This window comes from Hibiscus syriacus, unplaced genomic scaffold (assembly GCF_006381635.1).
Source record: "Hibiscus syriacus cultivar Baekdansim isolate YM2019G1 unplaced genomic scaffold, ASM638163v2 tig00112738_pilon, whole genome shotgun sequence".
NCBI classification, from domain to species: domain Eukaryota; kingdom Viridiplantae; phylum Streptophyta; class Magnoliopsida; order Malvales; family Malvaceae; genus Hibiscus; species Hibiscus syriacus.
Genome location: NW_024063392.1, coordinates 2,433,499 through 2,443,830, shown reverse-complemented (window position 1 = coordinate 2,443,830; position 10,332 = coordinate 2,433,499). Strand labels below are relative to the sequence as shown.

The 10,332-nt window shown below is 32.5% G+C and overlaps 1 pseudogene; it reads right to left on the bottom strand.

Annotated features, from left to right (window-relative positions):
* Positions 1–279: 279 nt before the first annotated feature.
* On the bottom strand, positions 280–1,549 carry LOC120182846 (annotated as a pseudogene).
* Between the last annotated feature and the right edge of the window lie 8,783 nt (positions 1,550–10,332).

Here is a 10,332-nt window from a genome sequence, read left to right as displayed (position 1 = left end):
GATTCCATCCTCGAAATAACGGTTTCGTCGCCGTCCGAGTTACCCGCTACACCCACAATAGGGCCCAATAGCGCCCGCGAATGCCACAATCATGATAAACCCAAATGACCGAAAACACGACTACGACCGTGATTTAAAACCCTGATCAGGGATACTGGTGGCATTCATGATTCAGTATTTTCCAATTTATCTATATTTATGCACAAATACTATTTAACTATTAATTCAAACTTAATTATTTAGATGATTTTTAAATTCAAATTACATGTAATGATTACACGTCGTTCCTCTTATAAACAATTCCCGTGCATAACGTACAACCTAAAATAGTTCCTCTCACACATAAATTGGGTATATAACCCCATTGATCACCAGATATTACTGGATTATAATTACGACATCGGAGACTTATTTCCATGCTATGAAATTCGGTATTTACATTAATATTATATATGAGTAGTAAGAATTAGGGCGACAGTAATAGTTGCTCTTGTTCCGTAAGGGGATGGCGGAAGTGGCACCTGTGGCCGTATGGACAGGCCTCGCCCGCAAGAACCACCCGGCAAACCTGGGTCTTGTACCTTGGATGCCTAATTACCTGTCGTAGCTCGGCGATACCATGGGCAAACTGGCAATGGTCGCCGTAAGGGCATGACCCTGTCTCTTGCCATTTGTTGCATAGCTCTGTCTTCACCATTCCTTGATTGTATACCTCCATTTCTATGCCCTTCTTGTCTTCTCTTCTTTCCAATGGTGCTACACAAATTCTCTGCTGGATGTATTTCCAAATTTAAAAGATTTACATCAATTTAAAATTTATGTCATAGCTTGAGCACCCGAATGCAATTAATCCTAAAAAAGTATAAGAGATACTCACCGTCACCGAGGAGTGACGACTCTTTGCTGTCGGTTGACCTTATGATATTTAGGTGAGTTGAATGAAACGCTCTTGGGCAGTGAATTCTTCCGCCCCCTCTCCCATATTTTGTCGTTCAGATCCGGTAGTTTTTCGCATTGGTTATTTCTATTACTCACGGCAGTTGATTGGGACGAGAGGCGCAGGAGCTTGATCAACTCAGTGTTAGCCAGCCGAAGATCTCTGTTCTCTTTGCGCAGCGTTTCAAGCTCTCCCATGAGTACCTGTAGGCGAGAAAAGCAAAGGTCGAAGTGGTCACTCAGTTGTTGATACTCGAGGATGAGACGAGCGTGGTTGAGGCGGTGCTCGGTGGCTGCATTATTGGACGCATGCTCGAGGTCATCGGAGGAAGAGCAAGAGGAAGGGGTGACGGAAAGGGACTGAGGGAGAGTAGAACTGGGTGAGAAAATGAAGTTATATATCGAGGAGAAGTCGGTGGTGGTTAGATCTTGATCGTGATAATGTTGAAGTGGAGATGCCGCCGACAATACATAGTTTCGGTTCTCCACCGTGACGGAAGTGGCGTTTAGATTAGAAGACGGAGATGTTGGTTTCTCCATGATGAACCCTTTGAAAATTTGGGGACCGACAAGGAAGCTTACGAAACCGTTAAATAAAGAAACTAGCGGTTGGTGTAGAAGAAAGAAAAGGTAAGATATAATAAGGATAAAATAAAGACATATTTATATGGAGATTTTAGTTACAGAGGGGGGAAATGGTGTTTGGTTGGGGGAAATACTTGTCGTGATGTGAAAGACTGTACAGGGTCCAATGGAGAAGAAATGGTGGGAGGGACTTTGTTTTACCAAAAAAAAATCCTGTATTTACCTTCAAAATACATAGAGATTAATTGAATTAATGGACTATTTTGTAAAGTTTAAAAGGCTCGAACCTAAATTCTTTCCTTGAAAATACAGTATACTTTGTCATTACTCTGATTAAGGGATGCAGTCATATAGATTTTAAAACATTCATATCAGTTTGAATAGTGTGTTGCATAAGATTAAGGGATGCATTCTGAATTAGGTAAGATCAATAATGATTATCCTGTGTTTGTTGCTTCTATTTCACTGCTTTAACCAACCATGGGCCTCTTCCATCAAGATATATTGCCTAATATTTTGTTATATAACCAACGACCACCAAGCACGTAAACGAGTCGAGTCGAGTGAAATCGAACTTGGGTATTACTGAATTTTATTCAATAAGTTTAAAATTTAATTTGATTCAATTCGAAAGCTCACGAGTTTAAAACTATCAAATTCGACTCAAATTCTAAATATAAATTGAAGCTTAGTTTGAGCTCGAAAATATTAATCTCGAATTAAAATTAAAATTTAAAATTTAAATATATTATTTTTTCAGTCGAATATCAAGTAATTAATTTCAGTTTGTTAAAAATTCAAACTCGAATTAAATCCATTCAATTCAAATATTGATCAAACTTTAACCAAATCAGATTCAAATAACTCACTTCATTTATCACCCTAACAGCTATTGACTTTCATTTTATGTATTTTAATAAATAAAAGTTGGAATTTCTTATAAATTAATGAAAATTGCAATGTAGTAATCAAGAGTTATTATTAATGACAATTGAGGCGTCGTTATCATATGGTGTTTTATTTAATGAAGTAAAATGATTTTGCCGAGAGAAGGCGTCGGATGGTCAACAGCTTCCGACAACAAACCATATTTTACGATGGGATGGGAAGAATCATTTGTGCGTTACATTATTACCAATTTAGAAGGAACTGAGTGAATAAAAACCAATATTAATTAGTTAAAAGATTCTTCGATATGAATATAAATAAAGAAAAAAGATTCTTGTAGGAATCAGGTAGGTGCATGGAATCTTTGGTCATTCATGTTTTCCAATAGGAGGAAAATACTCACGTGCGGCGGCTTAATATAGGTTAAAAAAAAGTGTATCGGAAATATTATTAGGCGTAACCGGTTTTGTTATTATTGGGTGTTTTACCGGATTTTGGTAAAAATGACCGGAAACATTATTAGACGTTACCGGTTTTGTTATTATTAGGCGCTACCAAATTTTGGTAAAAATGGTGTTTTAAGTAAAAATAATAATATTTTAGATAATGTTTACGATTTTATTATTTAAACAATAACAAAACGATAGTAATTTATTTTAACCTTATATTAAGGTATCACACTGTAAAATCTCCTCCAATAGGGAGTATTACGTAGTTACTTGCAATTCCTCCATAGGTATCTGTTTAAGATTTATACAATTTTTTTGACTTCAGGCCCGGCCGTTCAAATTAAATAGATTAGTGTCCTTGGCGAATGGAATACTCGCACTTATATTTTAATCTTAATTATTCTCGTATATATATTGATACATAAATTTAAACTCAATCCATATATACAATTATAAATAAATTCTGGTCAAACATATAATACGATACATAAATTTAAATAGGATTAGAATTAATTGAGTATATATCGTGGATATTTCATATCGAAGGAATACGATTAGAATTGATTGAGTATTAAAGATATTATTGATCTTCACGTAGATATCGAGAGTTATTTTTAAAACTTAATTTAAAAAAAGTGATTTTGATTAAAAAAATTAAAATTGATTTTGAAACCTTATGACGAATTTTTGAAACCTGAAATATAAAACCTTATTAATTGTTTTCCAAGTGAACGTATCACCTATAAACACAAAGTTATACTCAAATATTGAATAGAGACGATTGGATTCAATCGTTTTCATTTTTATTTTATGAATACACACATCATTTAAATTAATAAACGTATATAACGTTTATTTTTTACATTGTGATTATTGTAAATATTTTTTAATTTATTTATTCTTATAATTTTTTATTTTTTAGATTATGAACGAAGATATAACGGCTAAAAATATGTGCAGAAGATTAGAGTTTGCAGAGGTTGTTCCACCAACTGAAGCAATGGATAAACAAATTTTAGAGCAAGATAAAGGCTTCAGTGAGATTGATTCTTATAATAATTTTACTACTTTAGTTCATACAAATTTTTCTAATGAAATTATTCAGAGAGTTGGCATGAAATTCGATACAGATGAAGATGTTTATGATTTTTATAATGCGTATGCTAAGCAGATAGGATTTAGTATTCGAAGAAGCAAAGGACATAAAAATCAATATGGCCATTGGGTAAACATGGTTTTTTGTTGTTCTTGTCAAGGTACTCGGATAAAGGATAAACAAGATGATGATGTAAAATATCACCGTTTAGAAACAAGATTTGGATGTTTAGCTGTATTGAAAGTTTCGTGTTTTGATGGTAAATTTTGAGTTACATCATTTATTGCGAATCATAATCATGCATTGGCTTCTCCTTCTAAACGTATGTTTTTAAGATCTCAAAGGAAAACCAATCTTGCCCAAGCTGCAGAACTTGAAATCGCTGATCGCTAAGGATTAACACCAAAAGAAAGTGTTGGATTTTTAACTAAAAAAGTTGGTGGGATCAAGAATCTTGATTTTATTCCCGAAGACTATAGTAATTATTTGCGTACTAGAAGAACAAAAGAGATGAAAGTTGGAGATACTGGTAGAGTATTAGAATGTCTACAAAACATGCAGCAAGATGATCCTAATTTTTTTATGCCATTCAGGTTGATCTTGATGACTTCATAACAAATATTTTATGGACAGATAGTAGCATAAGATTAGATTATGAATCTTTTGGAGATATAGTATGTTTCAATACAACACATGGAAAACATAGAGATGGTACGTAGACCTTTGTCATTATTTGTGGGTGTTAACCATCACAAGCAAAGTGTTATCTTTGGTGTCGCTTTGTTGTATGATGAAACATGTAATACATTTATTTGGCTATTTGATTCATTTTCGAAAGTAATTTCAAGGAAACAAATCAGTTACGATTCTTACAGATCAAGATGATGCAATGGCAAATGTTTTTGCTTCACAATGGCCTGAAAACATGTCATCGATTATGTGTGTGACATATGTACTAAAATGCAGCTAAACATCTTAGTGATGTGTTTGAGAGATTTAGTAGTTTTACTAAAGATTTTAGTAGTTGCGTTTATGATCACGACGAAGAGAAAGATTTTGCAAATGCATGGGATAAAATGCTTGCAGAGTATAATATGGAGAATAACAGTTGGTTGCAAAAACAATTCGAATTTAGAAAAAATGAGCTTTAGTTTATGGAAGACAAACCTTTTGTACATATTTGTCCACTACTCAAAGAAACGAGAGTATGAACAACCAAATAAAGATGTACATCAGTTATAATTATGATTTACTACATTTCTTTCATCATTTTGAAAGATTATTGGTTGATAGATGCTACGAAGAATTGAAAGCCGATTATAAGGACAATAGCCATCTATTTTCTACCCTGTAGAGATATTGAAACATGCCACAGATGTGTATACTTTAACGGCATTTAAAGTTTTTTTTAGAAGAATTATCGCTTGGGACTGTGAGATGCACATTATTGAAAGTACAAGAACTATTACTAGTTATAAAGTCATTCCTTCAGGAAAACCTCCTCATCATATTATTATATTTGACTCATTAAATTCTACAGTCAATTGTAGTTGTAAGAAATTTGAATTTCCCGGTATTTTATGTGCACATGCTTTGAAGGTGATCTCATTTTAGAATTTTAAACGAGTTCCAAATTAATACATTTTGAAAAGATAGACGAAGGAAGCAAAGATTGGAGTTAACAAGAAACTTGTCAATGTCAACTCGATCAAATGATCTTAAAGCAGATGTAGGAACTCGTTCTAAAATTTTACTTAGATGGTATTTTTATTTAGCGGCACGAGCTACAATGAGTGAACAATCATTTGATATTGCTACGGTTGATGGAGAAAATACATCGTGCAAAATTGAGGCAACCTTAAAGCAATTATCGATTGAAGACTCTTTGAACGAGATTGTTGGAAAAAAGATTTTACAAGTTGATGCAATTGAACAAATTGAGAATGATAAAAGAAAGATGAAAGGAATCAAGTGTAAATAGGAAAAAGAGTTGGATCATCTCAACCAAAAAAATGCTCTAGAAAAAGACATAAGAAAAAGAAATCGTCAAAATAAAAAAATAGGAAAAACCATACGAGATACAAAAGTAAGAATAATTAATTCTTGATATGTTTATATATTACTATTGAATATTTTTTAAAAAATTATATTTTTAAGTATGATATCATATTAACTAATTTTATCACAATTATATATATATATATATATATATATTTGTATATCTAATGAATTAGTTTAATATTAAGTAAATATTTAAATATTTGACAGCAATTTGAAGTTGATGATGATCAATTAAATTTGGATGTTTTGAATTCATGTGGTCAACCTCCATCTCAATACATACAGGTAATAAGTTTTTACTATATTTGACTTGTATAAAGATTATCATTGAGTTTATATTTTTCCAACTTTTTTTTTGCATTAATAAGAAACAATGGGATTCTAATTTGGATACATGCATCATGAATCAATCCACAGTGACAAGTATGATGGATTTATTACAGATAATGCTTATATTGTAATAAAAAAATTAACTGTATTTTATATAATTGATTTTATATTTTAAATATTTGTAGGCTCAAATGCCAGAAGCTCAATTGTTACAAAGATAAAATTTAGAAAAAAAAACTTAGAGAACATATGAATTATTAGATTTTGGTGGAATGCAAGATTTGCATATTTTATATTGTCTTTCAAAGATATTTAGAGGATAATATCTCATCTCCACCTTTGAGTATAGTTTATTAACAGCATAAATATATTAAATGAACCATTAGAGTAATCCAGGTGTCAATCTGCTAGTGGTGGGGCACCAAAAAGGGTCATCGAAAGGGGCAGAGAAATTCCATTCATGCAACATAGGTTGGAAGAAGGAAAGGGAAGGTAGGAAGAAGGCTTTAAGTGAAAGAAAGCAGCTTGCAGACAATGCACCATCCCACAGTTCCCACAACCAACCAGCCAATAAAACTTCAAAACGAAAAATCATTAATCCAATTACACATATCGGATCCATTGTAATGCAAGATTTCATCTCAAAAGATCATTTCTAAAATTTCTCTGGTCTAAATTCAGATAACTGACATTGGCATACAGCAACACTTTTCCAAGAAGAACCGATCAAAAAGCAAGCATACAAAGTTTTAGTTGGGCCTTATCAGCTTCATAGCTCAGAGACGGGATTTTAATAGTTACATGAAGGAGAAGATGTTGCTCCAACTATGCTATAGGCTTTGTGGAATCTCATCAGCAAAGCCACTACTATAGTAGTATAGTGCACGACACATTGTAGAATCAACTTTGCAACATGTCCTGCGCGATCAAATACTTTGATTTTTCCATACAGGTAAAGTGCGAAGGATTTTTCCAATATGTTAAAGTCACGCTAATTCATATATGCAAAAGGAAAAAAAAAGTGATAGCTCATTTATTCCCCTGTTCTATCAATGCAAGGTCAAGGGATGACAAACAATGACTATAGAGAATGCTATGATATTTAACGGGCATAATGACAAAATTACTTCTAATCTTTGTATAAATGATTACTTTGACTTATATCTTTTTTTAAATATTTTATCCTCTAACGTTTCAAATTTTTGTTAAAAAACCACCCGTTGGAAAGAAATAATTAGTTGATTAATGGTCAATACGTTACAGCTGTGACATTTTTACATATACTTAATTGTTAATGTGGCATATTGTTGGGGAAAATGGGTTATTTCCCATACGAACGTAGTTTTAAAATTGACCTAAAATGTCAAGATTAAAACCACCAAAGGTTGCACAACGGATAAACCTGTCAAACTATTGAATATTGAAACACAATGGAAAAGAACCGAATAAAAAACAATAAAGGAGAGAACACACCAAATTTACGAGGTTCGACGAGAATATCGTCTACTCCTCGGGCACCACACCGGATGATAACTTCACTATATCGCCAATATTACAACAAATGAAATTCTTTAGAATTCCCAAAGTGGGAGAATGAAGAATACAAGAGGAAGAGAGAACTTGTTTTTGGGATCATTTCTAATGGAAATACTTAGGCCTATTTATAGTTGAGTTTCAAGAACAATATGTTCAAAGTTTGGCCACCTACCAAAGAATTTTCCAATGTGTACAAGTTAGCCACCAAATATGAAATTCACATGTTCAAAGTTTGGCCACCAACCAAGATGAAATTTCTAATAAGTTGGCCACCAACCAAGATGAAATTTCCAACTTGCCAACTTAATTTCTAGACAAATCTAACAAATCTCCACCTTGGCTTGAAATTACCAAGCCTACTCAACTTCTTCAACTCCCCAAATTTGTAGTGCCTCTAATTGCACTCACAAGCGCCACACACACCCGAAGGTGTTCATACTTTCAGGATGTTAATCAAGTTCAAACAATGATTGAACTTGATTACTGTAACACCCCCAACCCGTATCCGACCCGGATCCGAGTCCGAAGTGCCACATGGACTTTTCAAAAACCTTTACTTGTATAAAATAGTGAGTAATTTAAAATTTATTATTACATATAACTTATTCAAAACCTTTATCGAACTATTCAGAGCTTATACAATATATTATCTTGAATACATGCCAACTAAAACTTTATGTATTCAAATACATATTATTTATCTTTCTTCTGATCTGACTTTTGGTAAGAAGAACTGACCTGTCTTGCTCCACGTTGCTCCTTACTCTTCTCACTTCTGTAACCTACGTGTGAAACAATCACACGCTAAGTCGTTGACTTAGTGAGGCATATAAAACATATAATATTTCATATAACATAAATCATACATAAACATATACCATCATTATCATAATCTCTATCATTATCATTAAGAAACACACATAACATCATATGGTTCATGTAACACATTTCAAACCATTTACCTTTGATAACCATCTATAAACCCATCGTATACATATCACATTCAGTATGTTTGTTTAATCTCTTTATTAGCCCATGTACACTAGTGAGAACTTGAGGTATGTGAGTATATTGAGGTTGTGCACACATATGCTGTCACCACAGCTCGATCAATGTCCCGAAGGACCTATCCAGAGGTCATAAAGATCCTCGGTAACTATCCAGAGGTCATAAAGATCCTCGGTAACTGTCCATAGGTCCCGAAGAACCTAGGTAAACGGTCCATATATTCCTTAGAACATAGGTATACTGTCCATATGTTCCTTAGAACATAGGTATACTGTCCATATATCTCGAAAGACATAGGTAAAACCCTCGACTCTTGGCATGCCAACTATACCTATAGCTCTCGTATCATATAACATGGGCATTATATTCATATCACTTCACATATTCACATGTACATTTCACTTTTCATATGATTTCATAATCATCTGTCACGTAGCTTATAACACTTCTCTTGTGTTCATCTGGCATGTAACTCATTGTCATCTCTTATTCTCATATGATTCTCATACACCAAGTATATCACATAGCACATAGTATAACCTATAAACTTATACAGGTATCCATATACATACTTTCATATACTTCGAATAACAATGCCCTATAACTTCTCACAGTTTTACCTAATCACTTATTTCACATTAATTATATTCTAGTTTCATATATTACTTAATTCAATTTCACATAGCTTGTTACCTATATAAATATTTTCTCATAACTTATCATCACATAGTTCTCATAACATTTTCCTATAGATTCATAAATCTTTACCATATGACTCATGTATTATATGTTCATTTCAGCTCATATATCCTCTCCATATAACTTATTTACATGTTCATATAATCACTTCTGTCAATGTCTCCTCATTTATATATTATTCTTATATTGTCCTATAAATCAATGTTATTTAACTTATCTCACTTTTCATCTAATCTCATAAGTTGGTTATACAATTCCTATATATATGTATATATATATATATATATATCTAACTCATGTAATTTATATCCTTTCTCTTGTTATCATATAAATCATTGTTATTTTACATAATTCATGCTCCTATAATTTATATCTCAGGTTCATATAACTCATCTAATTCCTATAATACATAAATCATAGCCATATAACACATATCATATAAATTCATACCACCTAACATGTAATACAACTAAACATATTCATGTAATATCAAACATAATCATACAATCATATATTCAACATATTGGAAACAGACTTGTCGCAAGTCAAATTTCCATATACAATACGTATATCTAATAGTACGCACTCACCTGGCCTCACTAGTCAATATCGATCTGTTATCTTTCCTTGATCGATCTTACTTGATAAGTTCCAGAACTTGTTTAGGCTCTGTATCTACATAATAATTCATTGATACTAATCAATATACTAATTAATATATTCTAACTATCATTTCTTGGGCTA